This window comes from Vulpes vulpes, chromosome 2 (genome assembly GCF_048418805.1).
Source record: "Vulpes vulpes isolate BD-2025 chromosome 2, VulVul3, whole genome shotgun sequence".
NCBI classification, from domain to species: Eukaryota; Metazoa; Chordata; class Mammalia; order Carnivora; family Canidae; genus Vulpes; species Vulpes vulpes.
In genome coordinates this window covers 35,260,669-35,286,128 of record NC_132781.1, presented here as the reverse complement: position 1 = coordinate 35,286,128, position 25,460 = coordinate 35,260,669, and the positions used below count along the sequence as shown (strand labels likewise).

Below are 25,460 nucleotides of genomic sequence, written 5' to 3'. Positions count from 1 at the left end.
CACATGAGAAGCTACCCAAGGCCCAGGAAAGAACCACCTAAAAAGGGAATAATTTGCTGGAATTCACACAGAGCTTCACAAAGAAGTTTCTATTCCCACAGTGGAAAATCTTATCATTTACAGGCAAATAGAATACTCAGAAGGGTTTTGTCTTCACAATGGGGCAGAATTTTTCCTAGACTATTTTCCTAGACTGTTCCAGGCCTGCCTAAGAAAGCTTAAAAGCACATCATAATCAAATTGCTTAGAGCCAGTGATAAAGAGAAAAACATTGTAAGCTTTTTACACTATATATGATGTGTTATAATATTCCTTAAGGGCAAATTTTCATAAGTATAAATATATGATATAAACCCTAAAGTAACCACTAAAATACCAAAGATTTATATAGCTGATAAGCCAACAAATGAGATAAAAGGAATCATAAAAATAGTCAATCCAAGAGAAGTCAGAGAGGAAGAAAAAAAAGGGAACAAAAAACATATGGACAAGTAGAAAAATAGCAATGTGGTTGATTTAAAACAAACCATATCAAAAATCATAATAAATGTAAGTGGCCTAATACCCAATTAGAAGACATAAATTATCAGCTTGAATAAAAAAGGGAGATCCCACTATATGCTACCTATAAGAAACCTACTTAAGCATAAAGACACAAACAGAATAAAAGTAAAGGTGTGGAAGTAACAATATACTATGTTAATACTAATCAAAAGTGTGTTTTTTTTTTTTTTAAGATTTTATTTATTCATGAGAGACACATAGAGAAAGGCAGAGACATAGGCAGAGGGAGAAACAGAGTCCCTGCAGGGAGCCTGATGTGGGACTTGATCCCATGACCCCAGGATCACACCCTGAGCTGAAGGCAGATGCCCAACCACTGTGCCACCCAGACATCCCAAAAGCTTGTGTTAATAGACAAAATAGGCTTCAGAAGAAAGAATATTATCACAGAATAAGGGAACATCCATAGTGTAAGGGTGTTAATTCATGAAGAGGACATCAATTGTAAATGTTTATGTGCCTGATTACAGAGCTTCAAAACCTATGAAACAAATGAAGTGAAGTTTCATTTGAAACAAAAATGTACTGCAAGAAAATTAGGCAAACATAGAATTAGAGTTGGAGATTTCAACATCCTTCTTCTAATAATTGATGGAAGATAGAGAATCAGCAAGGACATGGAAGACTTGAATAACTCTAATAACCAACTTAGTCTAATTGATATCTATCTATCTATCTATCTATCTATCTATCTATCTATAGGTATATGTCTCTTACCACCACCAGCTGAACCATCTTCTTTTCAAGGCTTACAAAGTATTTACTTTGATAATCATGTTCTTGCTTTATGGCCCAGAAAAGAGACATATACCTATAGATAGATAGATAGATATCAATTACACTAAGTTGGTTAATCATACAAAGTATGTTTTCTGACCACAATACATTTAAATTAGAAATCAATAACCACACAATAATTTGGAATAATCCTCAAATATTTGGAAACTAACACTTTTATGTAACTATTGAATCTAAGAAGAAATTAAAAAATTAGAAACTATTTTGAACTGAATGAAAATTAAGACACAACATATTAGAATTTGTGGGATGTACTAAAGCATAAAGCAGTACTTACAGGAAAATTTATAGCACCAAAATACCTATGTTAGAAAACAAGAAAGATCTTTTTTTTTTTTTAAAGATTTTATTTATTTATTCATAGAGACACACACAGAGAGAGAGAGAGGCAGAGACACAGGTAGAGGGAGAAGCAGGCTCCACACAGAGAGCCCCACGCGGGACTCGATCCAGGGTGTCCAGGATCACGCCCTGGGCTGCAGGCGGCACTAAACCCCTGCGCCACCGGGGCTGCCCAACAAGAAAGATCTTAATCAGTGATCGTAGCTCCCATCTTGATAAACTGGAATAAAACAATAAAGAAAATCAGTATAAGTATAGTTTCTTAGTTTTGACACTAAAAATATGGTCCATAGAAGAAAAAAATTGATAAATTGAACTTCATCAAAATTAAGAACATCTGTTCATATAATGATACTCTTAATGGAATGCTAAAACACTAGAAGAGAATAATAATGGAAGTCATGCATTGGGAGAAAATATGTTCAAATCACATATCTGATAAAAGAATGTGTAAATATATAAAAACTCAAAACTCAATATTAAGAAAACAACCAAAGAAAAATTGGGCAAGTGATTTGAACAGATTTCACTGAAGAGGAAATACAGATGGCACATGCAAAGATGATCAACATCAGTAGTCATTAGGGAACTGCAAATTAAAACTGTGAGAATAGCACTACATACTTAGTAGATTGTCTAATACTAAAAACTACTAATCATACCAAGTTTTGGCAAGAACATAGAGCAACTGGAGCTCACATACATACACTATTATTAGAAAGCTAGAATCATAGATACACTATGGAAAACAATTTGACAATTTCTTAAAAGATTAAACTTATATCTACCATGTGTCCTAGCTAGTCCACTCCTAAGTATTTAACCAACAGAAATGAAAGCATGTGTCCATCCAAAGACTCACATATCAAAATTTAACAATGGCTGTATTAGTAGTAGCCAAGAACTGTAGACAACTCAAATGTCCATCAAGTCAGTGGGTAAACAAATTGCTGTTCATCCGTACAATGGAATACTACTCAGCAATAAAAAGGAATGGATTTTTGATAAATGCAGTAACATGGTTGGATCTCAAAATAAATAAAACGAACCAGACCAAACATGCATACTATATGGTTTCATTTATATAAAATTCTGGAAAACACTAACAAATTTATGGTAATATAAAGCCAATGAATGGTTTCCTGGATATGTAGATGGGGTAACAGGAGAGATGGATCACAAAGAAGCATAAGGAAATCTTTGGCAATGATGGATATGTTCAGGATCTTGATTGGAGTGATGGTTTCATAGGTTATACATATGTCAAAACATCAATTTATGTACTTTAAGTATGCACAGTTTATTGTATGTCAGTTAAACTGTTAAATTTTCAAGGATGGCAATGTATATCTTATTCTAAATTCCGTTCACAATTCTATTTTGAGGTTTTTTTTATTAAAGATTGTATTTATTTATTTATTTGAGACAGAGAATGCAAGAGCACACGAGGTAGGTGGAAGGGGCAGAGGCAAAGGAGAAACAGACTCCCAGCTGAGCGGGGAGCCCCATGTGGGGTTCCATCCCAGGACCCTGAGATCATGACCTGAGCCGAAGGCAGATGCTCAACTGACTAAGCCACCCTTGTTGTTTTCTATTTTGAGATTTTTGGTTTAGTGTTCCAATTAATCTAGTAGGACTTTCACCTGGAAGTTAAACATTATCTAGCCATTGTACTTGCCTTGTTTCCAAACCCATCACTATTTTAATTTTTTTTTAAGATTTATTTATTCGAGAGAGAGCACAAGTGTGAGCAGGGGGGAGGGACAAAGGGAGAAGACGACAACTACCAAGCAGGGAGCTCAACATGGGGCCTGATCCCGGGCCTCAGAATCATGACCTGAGCCACCCAGGCACCCCAACCCATAACTGTTTTTAATGAGAAAACCAAATCCAGGGTCATTTTGATTCTGTACTAAACCAATAAAATGGATATATTACTTAAGAACATACATAATAGGTAGTCTTTTGTCTTAACATTTCTATATCCTATAATGAAAAGAACATTAGATGCTGTATCTTTGTATGATTAGGTCACTATTTTGCTTTTGGACTCTCAAATACAGATTCAAATCCTAAACCTTTTTTTAAAAATTACCTCCCAAATTCACAGGTTCTGGCTCTTAGTATATTTGGTGAACTATACACACCCAGTCTGCCATCTTATTCCTTGAAATCCTGCTTGGACATTGTATTTTGAAATCTGTATTACAGAGTCTTTTATCCTTTTATTAGTTTAGTACTTTAAGCCTTAGACATAAGAAAGAAGACTATCAGTGAAAATCAATTGAAATGCAGTTAGATAAAGATCTGTTGTACTAGGCAGAAGGCTTAGTTGCAGCACAATATAATCAATTAGGACCCTCCAGCTGCATACAGAGTTTTACCCAGCCAATCACTTTTCACACGTTTCCTCCATTAGCTTGACTAGAGTTCTTTTTTTTTTTTTAATCTGAATTATGATGAATGAGATTGTTGTTATGAATAGAGAGATGGGTCATTACCCTACAGAAACCAGACTGTGCTGGCGTTTAGTGATTAGGGCTTTCTGCTCCTGCTATCAATAAAGTATAAATTTATCTGTCTCAAACTGCGATTGGGAAGCTGTAGTCATTGCTATCTAATTGATTTAACAATGTTATAATCGTAAATTGTTTTTGTTCATCTGGATAATTTACATAACTTTTAAGTTGGTTGCAAGAGTGAAGGAATATAATTTATCAAATAGCAGTGGGAAATTTTTCATGGCTTAAAATCAAATAAATATGCCTCAAGAATTAGTACTCCCAAATTTAGCAACCTGGGTATAGTCCCAAGATGTCAAAAAGTAGAAATAATGAATGAAGTTTACATACCCTACACAAAGGAGGGTATGTAAAGTAATGAGCATTGGCTTATTATAGATGTCCTGTAGTTGTTAAATTCTAAAAATTAAGTGACTGCATTTCCTGGGCTTGGGTTGAGGAATTCAAGAGGTAGGAAAGAATTGTGGCTTAATGTGCTAAGTGACTGAGACGGTTACTGGTAAATTGAGTCCATCAGCCTAACACTAGCTCATTTTATGAAAAAAAAAAAAATTTCAATCCTTAGAGCACCTCTACCAGGGTAGATTAATAGAAAAGATCCTGCTATAAGCTATTGAATTATAAGCAAGTACAGTCTCTTTTTTTTTTTTTTTTTGCTCTTAAAATAGTTTTTTATTTTATTTTGATTTCTGTTGTTATTTTAATTTTTTTCTATTCCTGTCTCAGGAATAGACACAGAAAAAGACGTGTGTGTGTGTGTGTGTGTGTGTGTGTGTGTGTGTGTAGAGTACTGTGCATACTCAGCCCTCACAGATGTCAGTGCATGGATAGCAAAATTTCATTGTCTGCAGGCGTGAAGAGTTTTAACGCGTGGAAAGGCAGGAACTGTTGCCTGATTGTGGTGGATACCAAAGAAAACCCCAGTAGAGATGCTGTTCTTGGAAGTTTAATGTTAAAGTATTCCAGTCCTTGAGGTCCATTGATGAAAAGACCTTTGTATTTTGTGCCATGAAGGTGGGGGAGGAGTGGTCAATACTAGAAGAATCAATAAACACCAGGAGCTGTGCTCATCTTGTAGCTTTAGTAAGCTTTAATCTGTAAGCTTGATTACCTCCTAACCCTCTGTCTCTTGCCTCCCCCTTCAAGCACTGTGGGGCTTTATGGTGTATTAGTGGCATTTTGCCCAACATTGGCTTTAGGGAAATCATTCTACAAAAAACAAAAGCCAAAAAGACTGGACCTGTCTGTTATGTGAGTTCATTAACACAAGAATAACCTTATGAGCTCCAGAGGATAGGAGGGATGTCCTTACTAGAAATTTGCAGGTGTAATGTCACTATCCTTTTCTTAAAACCCAACTTGTGCCAGGCCTGGTGGCCTACGTCATCTGGAAGAGCTCACTCCAGATACTTTAAGCAGGATATTCAGCAATATATCATGGAGAACCCTTTGTATTTGCTGTGATATTTCATGAAAATATGTTTGCAAGTTATAGCTATCTAGGATATATATATAAAATATAGAATATATATTTTTTAAAAACATAATAAATATAAAATTTTTATTATATTATAAATAATATATAAATATATAAATAAATATATTATAAATTATGATATTTATATAAATAATAAAAATATAATAAAATATGTATATATATTTTTAGAGACACTTACTTGGCACAGAGTTGCTATGGAATTAATTCTCAGTATGGAAAGTATCCTAGTGTCTGAGACCAGATGCGGTGCTCCCCTGGTTTGCCAAACATCATTAAGTCATTAGTGTAGGGGACTTGTGAAGCACTGATTAAAAGCTCAGAGAGGCCTTTGTACATTTTTATATTAATCCCAAGAGCTTTACAATATTCTCTCTTATTTTCTAATGAGTAGTCTAAGAAGATATGTTATTTCATTTAAAAAATCTTGAAAGATAAACGAAGACAGAAGATGATTATGGCCACAGATAAGAGATCAAACTATTCAGCCAACAAGCTGTAGTAAATAAATACTGAGCCAATATACTGTTACACTGAGAGCTACTGGCTAGAAATGATGTGGTTTGAATTTGGGCCCTATGTTGCCAGAGGATGTGAGAGAAACAGTGAACATTGTCACTTTCCCCCAGATAACCAGAGAACAAGTGTGCCTTACAAATATGGGGAGACAACTCTGAGGGACTCTTATAGAAAGTGATGGCCCTTGATGGCAAGTCTTGGCTGATGCCTGCTACCTTTATCAGAAGCATGGGTCCCATGCTGTGTGTCTGTGCAGTGGATCAAAGAGCAGCAGTCCAACCTCACAGGTAGCTTTCTTGTCATAGGTTTTGTTGTTTAGGCATAGAATAAAATTATCCTAGTCAGGCAGCACTTGAATTGAGGGGGATGGAAGATGACTATGTAGAGGCCAAGGATAGAATATAAGCTGCATGGTGCCTTATCTGCAGTCATTGAATTCCTAGCAATTGGAACAGTCCCATTGCAGAAAATGGCAATTTGTTATAAAATTTCAATTAATTAATTGGCATGACTGGTGAGGGACAAGAGATGATTAGATCTGGGCCTGAATCCATGCTTCTATGGTAAGGCCCAGAACCCTGCAGGCCTACTGGTGGTGGTCAAAGGAAGGATTCTAAGCAGCTCAGCATGAAGTATGGAATTGCCAGGAGGTAATGCAGACCTCACCTCAGAGCTGAGAAGCTACTCATTGTTACAAGTTATGTTCTCTTTGAACCTCTGCTCCACAATTTATGGATCAATACACCCAGAAACAATCTCTTGTGTACTAATACGACCCAAAAGGTTAATGCTTCAGATCATCTGAAGTAATTTTTTTCTCTTTGGAAAAAAATCTGCAAATCAGTGTTTCTTTTTGAGTAGTCTTATGATGACAAAGCTGGGAGTTACAGCTGGTCTGAGATACTAGTTCCTCGCGTCATGTTGTTTGCTCAGAGAGATGGGACCCATTGTGGGAGTAGACTACAAATCCATTGGCTTGTGAGGATATCTTGAGAGATGAATGAAACATAAAATTTGATAAAAGTTTTGGGGTATAATTGAGAGGATGAAGATAAAGAAAACAGAGATGTGGGCAGTCCCGGTGGCGCAGCAGTTTAGTGCCACCTGCAGCCTGGGGCGTGATCCTGGAGACCCCGGATCGAGTCCCGCATCGGGCTTCCTGCATGGGGCCTGCTTCTCCCTCTGCCTGTGTCTCTGCCTCTCTCTCGCTCTCTCTGAATGAATAAATAAATAAATCTTGAAAAATAAAAATTAAAAAAAAACAGAGATGTGAAGAGTGAAATATGAAGTAGAAGATTATTAAGAAGGAAAGGACAGGTGCTCAGTTAATTTGCTTCCCTTATAACCCTTAAGAATGAACCCTTGCTCGCACCCCCAATTGTAGGCAGTTATTGATCTGATTTCTTTCTTTATGTCTTTGTCTTTTCTGGATATTTCATATAAACGGAGTCATATAATACGCAGGCTTATGAGTCTAGCTTATTCTCATGTCTGCGAGGTTCATCCATGTTGTTCAATATAGTAGTCAGTACTTTGTTCCCTTAACTTTTAAAAAATTTAACTGTTATGAAGTTTTAAATTTTAATTCCAATATAGTTAACATACTAATATAGTTACATTAGTTTCAGGTGTATAATACAGTGATTAAACAATTCTGTACTCAGTGTTCTATCATGATCCCTTAACTTTTTAAGATATTCTTGTGGTTTGGACGCCATCCATTTCAGCCTTATTGGCCTTTATTGGGGCTTGAACCTGTGGGCTGTGTACTGAACACCAACATATACTGGTGTTATTCTAGAGGGAAAGGAGATTGTTTTTGTTTTAATGAACTCACCTTTCCCGTGTGTTCATCTAACTGTGACTTGTTGAAGGAAATGTTTCCTTAATAGAAGAGCCTTCTGGGACTCCTGGGTAGCTCAGCAGTTGCACATTTACCTTCAGCTCAGGATGTGATCCTGGTCCCGGGATTGAGTCCCACATCAGGCTCCCTGCGAGGAGCCTGCTTCTCCTTCTGCCTGTGTCTCTGCCTCTCTCTCTGTGTCTCTCATGAATAAATAAATAAAAATCTTAAAAAAAAATAGAAGAGCCTTCTTTTGAGGTCCTCCTACTCTCCAAGTGTTGAATGTTCTTTAAAAATTTTGCTATTATAGTTTTCCGTTAAGAAATTTCCTTCACTTTAATTTTTTTTAATTTATAGTATACTTTAAGTATACTTAATTTAAGTGTATTTTACTTGTTTGCACATTTACACATTTTATGTATCAGTGGCCAAGCTGTCCATGATAGGAAAATTTATTGGCAAGAGCCTCATAAAAACAAAGGTTTAAACCTGGTCTTAACCAGACCAAACTTTTTTTAAAAGTTTATTTATTTACTTTTTTAGTAATCTCTACACCCAACATGAGGCTTGAACCCACGACTCCAAGATCAAGAGTCACATAGTCACAAGATCAAGTTCTACCAACTGAGCCAGCCAGGTGTTCCTAGACAAATATGTTTTAAATATGTTGTTCCATATTAGTAAGAAATTTCTCCTTATCTCTGTAGTTCAAAATAAGTGTTATTTTAATTTAAATCTTTCATTTAAATATATTATTTTAATTTATATGATGCTTCAAGCTAAATATTGTACATCAGACTTATAAAAATATCATAAACAGGGATCCCTGGGTGGCACAGCGGTTTAGTGCCTGCCGTTGGCCCAGGGCGTGATCCTGGAGACCCAGGATCGAATCCCACGTCGGGCTCCCGGTGCATGGAGCCTGCTTCTCCCTCTGCCTGTGTCTCTGCCTCTCTCGCTCTCTCTGTGTGACTATCATAAATAAATAAAAATTTAAAAAAATATATCATAAACATGTTTGTTATTTTTCTTTTTTAATTTCTTTTTAAGATTTTACTTATTTATTCATGAGAGACAGAGAGAGAGAGAGAGGCAGAGACATAGGCAGAGGGGGAAGCAGGCTCCATACAGGAAACCTGATGTGGGACTCGATCCTGGGTCTCCAGGATCACACCCCAGGCTGTAGGCGGCGCTAAACCGGTGCGCCACTGGGGCTGCCCTGTTTGTTATTTTTCAACATGAGGTTTGCTAAGATTAATAATAATTGCAAAGTAATTCACTCCTGAGAAGTCACAGGTAAGGTTATATGTAAAAATTAATTCTAAATGGGATCATAAATCTAAAGTAACAGCTAAAACTATAAACCTTAAGAGAAAAAAAAATAGCATATCTTTTTATTCTTAATTATCAGAGACTTTTAGATGGGATTCAAAATCTTGAACCAGAAAAACTAATTGATACATTGGACTAAGTAAAATTGTAAGTACTTGCCCTTGGAAGATGATTAAGAAAATTAAAAGGGTTGATTTTTATTAAATCATGAATGCTTTGATGAAGCATCCAACCCTTGATTTCACAGATCATGATCTCAGGGTTGTGAGATCCAGCCCTTTGTCAGCCTCCAAGCTCAGTGAGGGTCTGCTTGGGGATTCTCTCTCTCCCTCTCACCAAACCCCCCACCACACACACACACTCTCTCAAATAATAAGTACATAAATCTTTTTTTAAAAATGAAAAGGCAAGCCACAGACTGGAAGACAGTCTTTGTAGAATATACACATTTGGTCTTCTTATTCAGATTCCATAGTTCACCTACTTACTAAAGTTTATTTGTAACCCCAAATCAATACTCGTTTCCTGTGCTTTCTTGGCAGGCAGGGAGGGGGTAAAGTAAAATTTTCAGTTCTCTGACATGGCTTTCCAGCTAACTTCAAACAGTACAATGCTGCTCTGCCTTCTTGTTTGAATTCTCATTCTATGGATAGATGTCCTTTTTTATTATCTATTTAGTGGCACATTTTTTGCATTTTTATGCTTTTGCTGGTGATTTTGCTGTTTAAAACAACACCCAAGCATAGTGCTGAAGTGCTGTCTAGTGTTCCTCTGAGCAAGAAAGCTGCAGTGTGCCTGATGGAAAAAATAGGCATGTTACCTAAACTTAGTTCAGGTATGAGTTATAGTTCTGTTTGCCATGAGTACAATGTTAATGAAATAACAATATGGTACATGTTGAGAAAAGAAGAGGAATTCATTGACCAGTACATGAGACTGCTCTGGGAAATGCTAGAGTCCCATCTATAGTGCATGGTAAAGCTAGGGGAAGATAGAAAAGAAGCCAGACTTTGTGGTGGACAGTATTGTTAAAAAGTCATTTACCCCTGGGGTATTACAGGTAAAATTGTATAAAAATTAATTCTAACTGGTATAATAAATCTAAAGGAAGAGCTAAAACTAAAAAGAACTTTATAGTCATGTTACCCAGTGGCAGGAAGATCTTATATCCATTTTGACTAGTACTGGCTGGCTTGCATATTTTAGAAGTTAGTACAACATAAAAATGCTAAATTTATAATTAAGGCAGGTCCTGCAGATTGGAAGGTTGCAGAAGAATTTTAAAAATAGCTGCTAAGTATTATTAGGAGAAAGGTTAGAGGAGCAGGTTTTTGATGCTTTCTTTTTATTAAAATGTAATTGACATTTAATAGCCTATTAATGTCAGGCATACATCATAATCGTTCAGTATTTTAATATAGTATGAAATGATCCCCACAATAAGTCTAGTTACCACCTGTCACCATACAAAGTTATTACAGTATTATTGCCTGTATTTTGCATCCCCTTATTGATTTTATAACTGGAAGTTTGTACCTCTTAATCCCTTTCACCTATTTTACCTGCCCCCTTCAACCCCTCTGGTAACCAACAGTTTGTTTACTGTATCTATGAGTCTATTTCTCTTTTGTTTGTTTTGTTTTTTAGATTCCACATATAAGTGAAACCCTATGGTGTTTGTCTTTCTCTGTCTGAATTATTTCAGATAGCATAGTACCTTCTAGGTCCATCCATATTATCACAAATGGCATTCTTTTGTGTGTGTGTGTATATATATATACATATAATACATATATATGACTATATATATGACACATATATATGACTATACAATATACATATATATGACTAGATATTATAAGTATTAATATAAAAAAGTATTTATATATATATATACTTTATCCATTTATTTATGGACACTTAGATTGCTTTCATATCATAGGGATGCATATATCTCTTCAAATTGGTGTTTTCCCTTTCTTTGGATAAATACCCAGAAGTGGTATTGGTAGATTATATAGTAATTATATTTTAACTTCTTCAGGAACCTCCATACGGTTTCCCACTGCATTCCCACCAGTAGTGCACAAGGGTTCCCTTTTTTCCATATCCTTACCAACACTTGTTATTTTTTGTCTTTTTAATAATTGCTTATCTGACAGGTGATATCATGTGGTTTTGATTTGCATTTCCCTGATAATTAGTGATGTTGAGCACCTTCTTTATTTGCCTCTTGGCCATTCTGTGCTTTTGAGACTAATTTTCAATGCTGATGAAATAATGGCAAATGAACAATATAATGTGAATGGCATTTTATTTAATGAAAATATTGTGATAAGAAGTTCACAGGATCTTTGCTGTGTTTTTCTCATAGGAAATTCCATATTCACTTATTCAGTGTTCAGATGACTTTTTAGAACATAAGTCCTACAAGCAATAAGAATTTACTCTATTTAATAAAGGAATCATGTACAAAATATGTCAAGAACTCTTTTAACTCAATAACAAGAAACACAATTCAAAGAATGGGCAAACAGACTTTACCAAAGAAGATAAAAAAGTAACAAATATATGAAAAGATACTCTGACATTAGACATTAGGGAACTGATACTGTGCACCACAAGAATGGCTACAATTAAAAGACTAATCCATGATCCTAAGTGTTGATGAGGATATAGAGAAACTGCAGAACCCTTATACATTATTGTTGGAAATGTAAAATTATATAGCTGCTTTATATTTAGTAGATTCTTTTTTCTTTTTCTTTTTTCTTTTTTTTTTTTTTTTATTCATGAGAGACACAGAGAGACAGAGGCAGAGACAGAGGCAGAGGGAGAAGCAGGCTCCATGCAGGGAACCTAACGCTGAACTCGATCCTGGATCTCCAGGATCACGCCCTGGACTGAAGGCGGCACTACACCGCTGAGCCACCCGGGCTGCCCCTATTTGGTAGATTCTTAAAAACACATCTACCATATGATTCCACCATTCCACCCATAAGTATTTACCCAAGAGAAATGAAAACATGTTTATTCAAAGACATGTACTCAAATGGCCATTGCAGCTTCATTCATCATAACCAAAACCCTGAAATAAACCAAATGTTCATCAGTTTGTGAAGAGACAAAAAATACTGTGCTCTATCCCTTCTTGGCAATAAAAGGGACTACTGATTGATACATGCAACAACATAGAAGAATTGCAAAAGCATTAGGTTAGGTTAAAAAAGACATAAAACACATGATGCATGATTCCATTTATGTGAAATTCTAGAAAAGGTTAAACTGTAGAGATAGAATGCAGATCAGTGATTGCCAGCCAGGAGTTGCGGGACAGAGATTGATTCCAAAGGAGCACGTACAGACTTTTGGGAGTGTTGGAAATACTCCATATCTTGACTGTGGTGATAGATTACATATTATATACCCTTAAAAAAGAACCCTCATCGTACTCAACACTTAAAATGGGTAAGTTTAATTGAAAGTAAATTAATGCCCCTCTCAAGCTAATTAAAACAACAACAACAACAAAACTTATCAGAAATTGTAAGGCCCAGCATAATAAAACTGTGCCTACTTTTTTCAATTAAAACAAAAATTTTATTGTACTTGAATTTATAGGTTTGTAGCACAACAAACGCTACTAGTCTGGTGGAGTTATCTCCATATAAACCAGTAATAATTAAAATTTTTCTTTCTTTGAATAGCCTATGGGCTAATGGTTTAAATACTTACTCATATTCTAGTATGTTCTACTCTTCCATGACCATGCTGTGACCTCTGAAAACAAAAGTTAGAGATCGGAAGTAACTAACTGACAATTACAGTGGTTGATACACTCCAGTTTAAATAGAAGTGTCCTCGGTTAAAATATGGTTCATTCATCGGTCAAACTGTCCTTATTTCCTTTAATTGAATTAAAATGGACAAATGAGAGATGTGTGCAAGACAGAAAAAAAAATCCTTTCACAAATCACTGTTATCCTCCCTTTGAGTGTAAAACGAATCAATTAAAAGCATGTCAAAGCATCTTTCACTCTTGAACAACTTTAAAACAGAAAACATTTTACAAAAATAAAAATTTGAGTTAAGAAATGGAGAGAAACGGGTTGCTTTTTAGAGTTAAACGTAGTTTTATCTCTGAGAACTGTGGATTATATTACTTTATATGCTCGTATTTGGTTACAATTATAACTGTGCTCAAAAGCCTTAATTTTTCATTTTATCTTCAAGTTGGAAATACTTCATAAGAAGAAAATAGTGAAAAAAAAAAGGAGATGGTCGATTCACAACTGTATATACACAGTTGGGTTCCATCTGTACATTTACTACATAGTTTTCCCAGCAGAGAGGTGTGGGAGTAAGATGCAGGGTGAAGTGTAATTTTTATTTTCCACCTAAGAGGCAGCTACTTTATTTTTTTTATTTTTTAAAAGATTTTATTTATTTATTCATGAGAGACACACAGAGAGAGAGGCAGAGACACAGGCAGAGGGAGAAGCAGGCTCCATGCAGGGAGCCTGACGTGGGACTTGATCCGGGGACTCCAGGATCATACCCTGGGCCGAAGGCAGGCGCCAAACTGCTGAGCCACCCAGGGATCCCCAGAGGCAGCTACTTTAAAAGCATAGTGTCCCTACTCTTTCTATTCCATTAAGTTATTATTTATTTGTACTACATCTTATGTGTGGATTCATATACATTCTATAATTTTTTAACCTGTGTATTTGGATTAATTTTATTGAAATTAGTTATCTGTCCCTGTATTTTACCTCTATTTTTGACTAGTCTACCCGTGCAAATCTATATTGCTTAACTGAGAGCCTGTGTTCTGTTTGGGATTCATATCTTTTCATACGTAAATATGTTTTTTCCTGCTCTCTGAATTTGATTATAGATAGGCTCATAATTTGTTATTTATTCATTTGAATTTTTTAAATTTTTCATGTTTTTACTTTTAATGGGTCAAAATTCAAAACATACAAAAGAATACATAGTGAAAAACCTTTCTTCTGTCCCTGTGCCGAGCTGCCCAATTCCTCCCTTTGGAGACCAAGAATACTGTCAGTTTTTTTATCCTTCCAGAAATGTTGTATGTGATATATATTTGGGTGAAAGAGAAGAAAACACTGAAGCAAACTTTATTGTCAGTTTCTACATGTTGATTTTTATAAAATCATCTTGGCAACATCAACCAAATCTAAGCTTTTAAGAATTATCAGTGACATCAAGATAGACTCTTGAATAGGAGATTATTAAGAACTTAAAATACTCAGAATATCAGGCTTTTAGAGTTTCCTGCCTCTGGACTTTATGTCTATGATGTGTGTTCTAGGCTAGAATGCTGGTATGTCTATGAAACTCCTCTCTTATCATTTATCTTTTAGTATAGACCATGCCAGTGAAAGACAGCATGGGAATGAATTATCAAGTAGCCTGATCAGCAGCACATCTAGTCATGGGGATTTTCCCTTACATTTATAGTCTGTACTTAAAAAAAACTTCCTTCTGAAATACCCAGGGCTAAGAATACTAATTTTCCTCCCTTCCATAATAATAAATAAAAACTTAGAAACACATGAGAGGAAACTAAAATCCAAAAGAATATTGGCAAACACATTCATTTATTGATGGTTATTTATTGATGGTTTTGCTCATTGGCAGTATAAAGTGTGTGTCACTTGTCATTAGCAGTAACAGTTTCAGCACATTATGTTCTCTTTTTATTTACTCTGGTGGCAACATGTTTCTGAACAGGGCCACTGGCTGTGGGTCAAGAGGTCAGTCTTTGAGGTTAAGAGTGGATGGGGTCATTTGCTATTAACCTAAGATTAGCAGCTAAGTTTTTTTTTTCTTTTTTTCCTTTTAGTAGATTTCCTCCTATTTGTGTAACATGCCAAATTAATCTCTCCCAATTTTAAAAGAATCTCTCCTTTCTGATCAAATTCTATTTATTAAAGTTTTCATAAAGGTGTTTTTACTATCCAGATCTCTTTCTAGCCCCTTTTCCTAGTTCATAAAGCAATGTGAACTTTTTCTAAGATTTAAAAAATTGCATATTCTTTAACATCCATTTGCCAACATACAGATGCCGCTATTTTTTACAGTTTTCAACTTTTAAGGTTTTTTCCCCCACATATTTACATACCAAACTAATCAACCACAGCAGAATTTTAGGATTTCAGGGATACGTTCTCCCGAGACAGCCTTTTTCCTTTCTCTTCCTGCTATTAAACAATGTCCAACTATTAAACTAGTCAGTTTTGTTGTTGTTTTCCATTTTAGGGATCTATTTAATTGAAACCTTCTTGTTCTTTATGCTGACTTCAGCAAAAAGAATTACCTGTTATAATGTAGTTTCATCAATTGTCATGTAACAAGTGTTCTCTTGGAGTTTCCTCATGAGAATTTCCACACAATTCCTGGTTTATATTCTGGTATAAACCACAAGCCTGCTCTGGTTGCTCAGTCACTGTTAGGTCTCTTATACCAGTTGTCTCTCTGATGTTGGCTCATTTGATTACTAGAAGGTGATTTTACTTGGCCTTTAAAAAACTTTATTGCTACTAGTGATTTGCTTTCTTTCTCTCTATAACCTTAATCATAGGTCTTAGCCTTTGAATAAACATATACTGAGCACTCTGTGGGTGGAAGGCACAACAAGCAGGGGAAATTCATTAATGCAGATTTTTCAGAGTGCAGTGTTGAGCTTAGAAGGTAAAAAGGGAGGAAGTAACGTATTTCCATAACAGTTTCAAATATATCAAACTCATGGTAAGAGGTTAAAATCAACTGGATTTCTAATAATATTCTACAATAAGGAACAGCAGACTTCATAGAGTATGCTCTTTGCTGTTAATTTCCTTTACATACTTGGTGTTGAGGAAGGTAGAGAATGTTTAAGGAAAAGCTTTCTCTCTAGAAAACAATACCCAGGCTGAGGAGCAATCCAGGTAGAGAATATAGCATATAAGTAAAGGTATAGAGACAAGAAAAGCCATCATATATATATTCAAAGGGCTCATAAAAGTTGACATTGCCATAATATAAACTGCTAGGCAGAGAGTTATAGGAGATGAATCCAGAGCAGTGTGTGTGTTAGTTAATAAGTTTGAATTCTATCTTGTAAAAAGAATGGAGAAGGGTTTCAAGTAGAAGAAGAGTGGTATAATCAGGCTTACATTTTATTTTACTTTTTATCTTTACTTAACTTTTAAGATTTTATTGTTTATTATGATTTTAAAATTTTTAATTGAAGTATATTTAAAAAAAATTTTTTTTAAAGATTTTATTCATTTATTCATGAGAGACACAGAAAGAGAAAGAGGCAGGGACAACGGCAGAGGGAGAAGCAGGCTCTATGCGGAGAGTCTGACATGGGACTCAATCCTGGGTCTCCAGGATCATGCCCTGGGCTGAAGGCAGGTGCCAAACCACTGACCCAGCCAGGCTGTCCTAATTGAAGTATATTTGACATATAATATATGTGCTTCAGGTGTACAACATAGTGATTTAGCACTTATATTTGTTACCAAACCCTCCAATTGATAGCTATAGAGAAAGAAGATTTGAAAAAAGATTAAGACTGGAGTCAGGGAGACCGCCTATAATATTGACCTGACCTAGGGCAGCAGTAAACAAAAGGAAAGGAGAGTGGAAAGGAGTAGAAAGTTGAGAAGTGTTTAGGAGTAAAAATTGTCATACATGGTGATTGGATATCAGGCATGAGGAAGGGGGAAGAGGTTAATATGAATCTCAGGTTTTTGTCTACACTAATTGAATGGAAGGGAAGATATAAGAAAAGCAAATTAATGGGGAACTCACTCACTTTTAGGAATATTGAAAGTGATGTACTTGTAAGAACCAAGGTAAACTACCTGGCTCTGAGTAAAAATTTAGTAGTTGTCAGTATAGATGAAAGAGAAAAATGTATGGAATGAGAAAAATAGTGGATCAGGAGCAGACCCTGAAAATCAGCAAGATATTAGAGGTCCGTAAAGAATGATTTGTTCAAAAGGAGCTGTCAGAGAATCAAGACTAGAACCCAAAAATGCATTACCACCAGAAGTCATGGGGGGTGGCAGGGATGGATTTCAACCAGCAGTGTCATTATCTGGGATAGTACAGTGGTCCTCGATGATAAGGATAACAATATACATTGGATTTAGCAATTAACTAGTCATTAGGGGCATTAGCAAGGATAGTTTGAGTATAGCAGTCAAGAATGAGAGCCATACTACCACAAATTATGGAATGAATTGGGAGGAGTAGGGAGTGAGAAAATAGGACATGGGATGTCACTTTCAAGAGAGGGTTTTTTTTTTTTTTTAAGATTTTATTTATTTATTCTTGAGAGAGAGAGAGAGTCAGAGTCAGAGACAGAGACACAGGCAGACAGAGAAGCAGGCTCCATGCTGGGAGCCTGATGTGGGACTCGATCCCAGGTCTCCAGGATCACGCCCCTGGCCAAAGGCAGGCTCTAAACCACTGAGCCACCTGGGCTGCCCTAAGAGAGATTTTTGTTTGTTTGTTTGTTTGTTTGTTTGTTTGTTTGTTTTTAATTTTCAAAAACTTGAGTTTATTTATGGTCTGAAGGAAGGATGAAGAATTTAGGGATGAATTAGAAATGGAAGAGAGTTTAGATATCTGACAGAGCAAGATCCTGAGCAACTAGGAGGAGGTTGGGTTGGAGATCTTGAAAAGAATAAAGGAGAGCTCAGATTTATGTAATAGGAAGAACTAGTTCTAGGTGGGTCAGGATATATTTACGTATAAAGACAGTTGAGGGATTCATTTGATTGGCCTCCAGCTCATATTACCTCCATTCACCTGCCTTCTGTGAATTTAAGAGTAATTCTTCTCATCTCTGCTTAATTTTTACTTTTTATAGAGGTATACATACATGGTCCAGTAACAATAAAAATTTTAATATCATAGCCATAGAAAAAGAAAATATAGATTACCCATTTATATATTCCCAGAGTTAACATTTTGGCATAACCTTTCACCTCTCTTCTGTATATATGAGTGTATTTTTAAAGTGACCATGTAGTCTTCTGTAATTTATTTAACCAGTCTCTTGTTAATAAATACTTTATTTGTTCCTTTGCTTTTGTTTGTTTTGCTATTGTTAGCTTTGTTTTTTGCTTTTATAAACAATGAATTCCTTGTACATTTCAGTACATTTATGTTATTATTTTCTCAGGATAAATTTTCCAGCAGTAGAATGGCTGATCCGTTGAGTGTGTGTTCTATTAGAGCTTTTGATGTATGTTAGCCAGATCACTTTTCAAATGGATTGTCAGGTTTGCACTGCCATATAAATGTAAAAGGATGATTTTTCTTTACTCTCTCTCTTAACTCTGTTTGCTAATCCAATATGCAAAAGTGGCAGTTTTTGCTCTAAATTTGCAGTTCTTTGAAGCTCTTTGATGTTGAATACTTTGTTTTTATAATTTAAGAGGATATGTTTTGAGTTTCTTTCTTTCTTTTTAGAGAGGGATGGTAGGGCAGAGGATGAGGGAGAGAGAGAATCTTAAGCAGGCTTCATGCTAGGCTTGGAGCCTGACATGGGGCTCAATCTCAGGACCCTGAGAGCATGACCTGAGCCAAAAACAAGAATTGGATGCTTAACTGACTGAACTACCCAGGCACCACGAATTTGAGTGTTTTTTATTCATTACTTGAATAATTAAAAGAGTATAAGAAACTAATTATAATTATAAATTATAAGAAATATAATTTTAATTATATTTATAATTATAATTATAAATTATAAGAATAAATTATAATTATAATTATAATTATAAATTATAATTATAAATTAATTATAATTATAAATTATAAGAAATTTTCAGCATGGCTTGTGTATGGAAATATCTGTGAAATAGCAATAATAAGGTTCTTTTAGCTTAGAGGAAAATTAAAAGGTTAATGACTTCAAGTCTACCAAAAAGTTGGGGGGACTCTTTCAGTAAAGATGGCGTTATAAGTCTATGCCTTAATGATAAACTATTAGAAAAATAAAAGAAGGAAAAAAACAGAAAAGAAAATTTAGAAGACATGACAAAGCTCAAAAATAAGACAAACATCTCAGTGGACCAAAGTTGAAACAGAAATGTTAGGGGCCAAGAGGTGGAGAGTATTGGTGTTAGTGTCTGAAAGATGGTTCAGGTGTGTGGGATTCTGCAGAGTGTTCCATTTGGGACCAAATAGTGTCTAATGAAAGCTACTGAGGACTGCTGCCAAGAGCTGTGGCTTATTTGAAACTGAATGTCCAGGAAGAGAAAACAAAGACAGCCTTAGGAACTGACTCCTTTTCTGATTTCAATTTTTTTTTATTACTGAGGGATCCAATCCCTAGTTGCTTAAAATAAGATCAAATTCTGAACTGGAGTTTTACAGATTCCATAGAGGCAACTATTAAACTAGAAGATAGGGAGTAGTATGGTATACTCATAGAGAAAGTGAAAAAAATTCACTGTAACTCAGACCTGAGTCTACAGATCAAATGTCAGAATTCATAAAATAAAATAATGCATTAATACCAAAAAAGACAGACAATAAAGTCAGCAGATAGGAGATGAATTCATTCAGATGAAAGGAAAATAATAGAACAATCTGAAAAAACCCTCTATATTTCAGGTTCTCAAAAAAGATAAAGGAATAGCTTTATAAAACATGAAATTATAAAACAAAGCCAGCAGAAATAAGAACAAGTGAATATGGAAAAAAATCACTTCAAAATATTAACAATAAAATAATAAAGACATTGACATTTTAAACTCAGTAATAATTTCAGACTGTATTTTTAGATAGTTCTCAGAAAGCAGCACAGAGATTTAAAAATATGAAAGAGTAGTTAAAAAACAAGGAGTTTAGAAATATCAATATATATTTAATAAGAGTTCCAAAATAATAAGAATGACCAAGAAGTGATGTTCACATGATAACTAAGAATTTATAGATTGGAGAGAGATTTAGTCCTCAGATTCAAAGTATAACTTGAGTGTGCCTGGGTGGTTCAGTCACTGATTATCTGCATTCAGCTCAGGTCATTGTCCCAGGGTTATGTTCCCTGTTGAGTGGGGGGGCGGGGGGGGGTCTACTTCTCCCTCCCTTCTGCTCGTGGCTTACTCTCTGTCTCTCAAATAAATAAATAAAAACCTTTTTTAAAAAGGAAAAAAAGAAACTATAATTTGAGTGTGGAGCAGCATATATGTAAATAAATTCGTATCTGTATACTTTACAGTAAAATTAAAGACCATTGATTTTTAAAAAGCTAACAGAGAGAAAAGACATATTACCTGCTTACATATGAAAACTACATAGATTATAGACTTCTGTTGGATGGCATAGATGCCAGGAAATAATGGAGTAATATACCAAAGTGCTAAGCAAAAGTAATTCTTGAATTACAGTTCTATACCCAGCTAAAGCTATCATCCATTACTTTCATACTGTCTCACTCTTGCTGAAAAGAAAATACTTTAAAGATGTACTTCACCATAAACAATGTGAATGCAGAGGGAGGGAGGGACATTGCACTATAGAGAATCAGGTTGGTAATTAACTTTGAATGTTATAATAGTACTATAATAATAGTACTTTTCATGTGATCATATATTGGTATGAAACTAAAATCCCAGACAATAATGACAAGGAAGTTGTGGCGTTGTTCAGTGGCAATTAAAGCATATTTAGGACAAATACTGTATTATTGAGTGACTTGAGGAAATTAATTGTTGTGTACAGTATGATAAAAATTAAGGGTAAACCATTAACAAAAATACAGTCTATAGCCTTCAAACATGACTAGAGACAAAATGATTATAGAAAACTGCAATAGAAATGAATATGTGAATAAATTAAATAAATAAAAGTGCAGTAGAAGGCACAGAACATACAAAATAAGGTGGTAGAAATAAACCTCAAAATATCAATAATTGATATAAAAGATATATTGCATTTAAAAAATCTAATTATATTTTGCTTATAAAACAGTATATCTGGAGATTGTGCCGTTAGCTTGTACCAATGGTGTGAAATTTCCAGTCAGGATCTGCCCTAAGCAACAAATGGCTTCATTTTCTTTTCTTCATTATTCCAAATACGTTTACATCAGAGAAAGAAAATATTGCCTTGTAATTTCACAGATTTTGTCATTAGTTAATCACAGTTCATAGAAGCTTCAAAGATCCCATCAGTTAATTCCTCTAGCACTTGAAATTTTCATTGTGCTAAAGCTGATTGAAATTCTGAGCTGCCTTTAAAGCAATTCCAGACCTCAAGCTTCTGAGGATTTTAGAAAGATACACTAAGTATGTGACGCTTAAATTCACAGGCTAAATTTCCTTTTGGATTGTTTTTCAAAGACTAAAAATGCCTATGTCAGGAAATATTTTCTCTTTCCATCTCCCAGCTTCCCTGTTTGTCAATTGTTCTATTCTGACCTCTAAGATGGGGTTCACATTTTAATTACAGTTTCGTATGGTAGTCTCCATCTGCCATAGCCAGCCAGCCTGCAGGCTTGACGGGAGAGAAGGAGAAAACCTAATATAGGACTTCTTTTTGATATGCTGTCTTGCTACTTTCCTTTTACAGTTAGACTCTCTAAATAATCTGTTGTGATGACTAAATGACCTGGTAAATTATCAAATATTAGAAATCTTCAGTGTCTGTAGGTGTATCACATTAAGTATCAACAATCAAGTTCTTTTTAATTACATTTCTTCATTCTCCACATATGCCATTGGTCCTTATGGCCAGAAAGACTTAATACAATTTATAAAAATTGTAAAAATGTTCTGCTTATTCTCTTATTCTCATTTAACTGCAGACAAAATATTCGTTGTTTCGGATAAATTGTCCTTAATGGAATACTCTCCCCTCCCATCCCTGTGGCTTCCCCTCTTCCAGTTGTTCTCTCCCTAGGAATATTTCTAAACTTTCTAGTTCACTGTGACTGCAGTTATCCACCGATTAAACATGGATTTATCCTGGTTGGTAATGAGTGTAAGAAGTGATCTGATTGGATCTTCAGGAATGATTATTGGTAGGCTATAATAATGATCAAAAAGCCCAGACTGATTTTTCTTTTTGTCCTATTAAGATATGAAAATTTAATTTTTAAAAATTTATGGACCTTTACATCAGAAACATATATACGAAGTTTTAAAATTAAAAATACTACTTCTTTTTACCACTCATAACCGCCTATAACTATATAGGCGGTTGCCCATTGCCCCTGCAGATCTATCTAGAGAACTTTTGGGGTTCGTACGTGTACAAGGGAAAACTCATTTGTCGCTGCTGATAAATTCTTGCTCTGACCCGAGCTGAAATCACTGCAGTCTGCATTACTGAAGAGAAGCTATTCCGTAACACAGTGAATCTCAGAATTTATTTTTTCAACTGATACTTCCAACTCTGGATTCTGTGACATTTGCCCAAAGGGAAACACCGGTCCCTTGGATTACACTGTGCATCCATTGTCTGAACTGTCACAGCAATAGCGCGTAAAGCTGTTTGCATAGCGTGCTAACTCTATCAGGGTCAGTTCCAGTCTGTGGCCGCTAAAAATGAAAACCATGCCCCAACCGGGACAAGAGCAGGGTCAACAGCTGGCAAAGGATATGGCAATCATTTATATAAATATGCTTTCTCAAGCCCACAAAAACAAAAAACCCCAACCCAACAGCTGGGAAGGGTTGGAAGTAGCCCCAAGGCTGGTTAGCCCCCTTCCAGATGGGGAGGTTAGACTGGGGCTAGCCAGACTGCTCCACATAGACTTCCGATTCGCATTAGAAATGAAAAGAGGAGAGGAAAGGGAAAAGGAAGAAAGGCTACAAGCATGACTGCTCTGTTTTTCACCTAACTTAATCAAATAAGGGAAGACTTTCCGAGACGGAAGGCTTGCATTTATCGGTATTCATTTTTTCTGTTTATCATAGTGTCTAATATACTTCTTAACTGCTTAAACAGAAAGCATATATGCTCTAAAGTCGAGTTTATATATAATGTCATGGTTATTTGTAGACAGATTGAAGAACCGATCTCAGATTTATATCCTGTTTACATCTTCCAAACACTTATGTAGAACATTCAATTCTAGAGAAGATAATAATTGTGGTGTTGGCTCACTCCCAGAACTTTATCCAAGGGATAGGGTTCATTTTTGTAATTTGATTTACTTTATAATACATCGTTATTGCACATCTAATATATCCAACAGGATAACGAATACCATTTTCCCGAGTTCATCTTAAGGTTGCATACCATGAGACAAAGTATTATTTTTATAACCTGTTGTTGCTACAAGAGGCAAAGGTGGAGAGTATATGACTTTCAAACTCTTCCAGAGTGACATGGTGGAATAAAAGACACCACGATGATGATGAAAAATTTGTTCTCATTATCTAGAAATGGGCAGCCTCCTCCCTAATAATGGAAAGTTCTGCTGAAGCCAAATTGAATGGCAAGCAGCACTTTCCTCCTCTCCAGGCTTCTATTTGCTTAAGGGAAAGCTTACATAATGAATACATTTTTTAGGTGTAGGATGAGCTCATGCTATTGGAATCCATAAAGAGACATAAATTAGGGTCTTTTGCCAAAATGGAGATGTTGTCTTAGAGAATGCTTATCTGACACAGAAGTTAAATAATGCATTTTCCTTCTCGTGATGATCTGCCTGAAACAAACATTTTAGCTTTACTCATGGTATATCACAACTAGAAGGAATTTTAGTAATTATCTGAGATACTTCCTCTTCTCTTACCACCAGAGGAGTGAAGATCACAAAGGTAGAGTGTGCAGCTGGAGGATGCTGTGGACCACTGGTCAGGTATGCAAACATACAGACCCTGCACTGAGGAAGAATAGTACTAGGCCACACTGGTTAAAGACCTAGTGCTATCTGCTGATCCCAGATATACCCAGATTTACTGTGCAACCCCACTTGCTTCCCACTGTGGTCTCTGCCTAGAATATCAAAGCAAATGTTTCCAAAGCATCAACATTTGAATAAATAGTCTGATGGCTTCTAGATTATGTTTTAAGTCAGATATTTCCATGGATAAGTAATAAGGTCAGTGTGTTAGGAATGTGATAGAGGTCTGTCCTTGCTATGTACATAATATTAGATTTTAAGCATTTGGAGGGCAAGAAAACTAGGTCTTATTCATGTGTGTATCCACTAAGCCTTGCACATGAGTGTCTAATCAATGTTTGTTGATGTGAAATTTAAATAAGGTACAAGAAATGCTGATTTTGAAATCATTCTCATTTAAATGATACCTACTGGCCGCTTTATGCTAAATTGGGGAGGGGGCTGCTTTTCATTACTTTAATCTACATATCAGTTGGTTTATGTTTTGTAGGAGACTAAGGGTATGGTGAGGGTGTTTCTGGCAAGTTGTCACTGCTAGTCCTACTATTTGCTGTGCTGGTACATGGCCCTTTTTCAGAAGTTTCTGTGCACTTACTTCTGATTAATCTACTTAATTTGAATACGTTGTTCAATTCAGCTCATTTTCTTATCTACAAACATGAAATATAAAAACAAGACAGAAGTTCAGAGGTGTGTGCTTAGAATTTAAGAACTAGTGGTTTAATTTCCTGACTCTGAGAATCTAAATGTTTCCTTAGATTGATGCAGATTAGTTTAACATAATTGGAAGTTGGAAAGGTGCATGTTTCTAAAGCTTTTAAGATAATGATACTTAGAAATCACTGATTTTTCCCTGATGACTGATGTCTTTAATATATGTTTACAAGCTCCAAAGACTTTGAATATATTTTATCATACCATACTTTGATTACTAGTAATACATAACTGAAACATTTTATCTATTTTATAATTCTTTTTTTTTTTTAATTTTTTAAGGCTTTGTTTATTCATGACAGACAGACAGAGAGAGAGGCAGAGACACAGGCAGAGGGAGAGGAAGAGAAGCAGGCTTCATGCAGGGAGCCTATCTCAGGTCTCCAGGATCACACCCCAGGCTGAAGGCGGTGCCAAACCGCTGGGCCACCGGGGCTGCCCTCT

The 25,460-nt window shown here is 35.5% G+C and overlaps 1 protein-coding gene across 21 annotated transcripts in view; it reads left to right on the top strand.

Annotated features, from left to right (window-relative positions):
• The window catches only part of BCAS3 (BCAS3 microtubule associated cell migration factor), a 590,779-nt gene that overhangs the window by 396,460 nt on the left and 168,859 nt on the right, over positions 1–25,460 (top strand). The window lies entirely within an intron of this gene.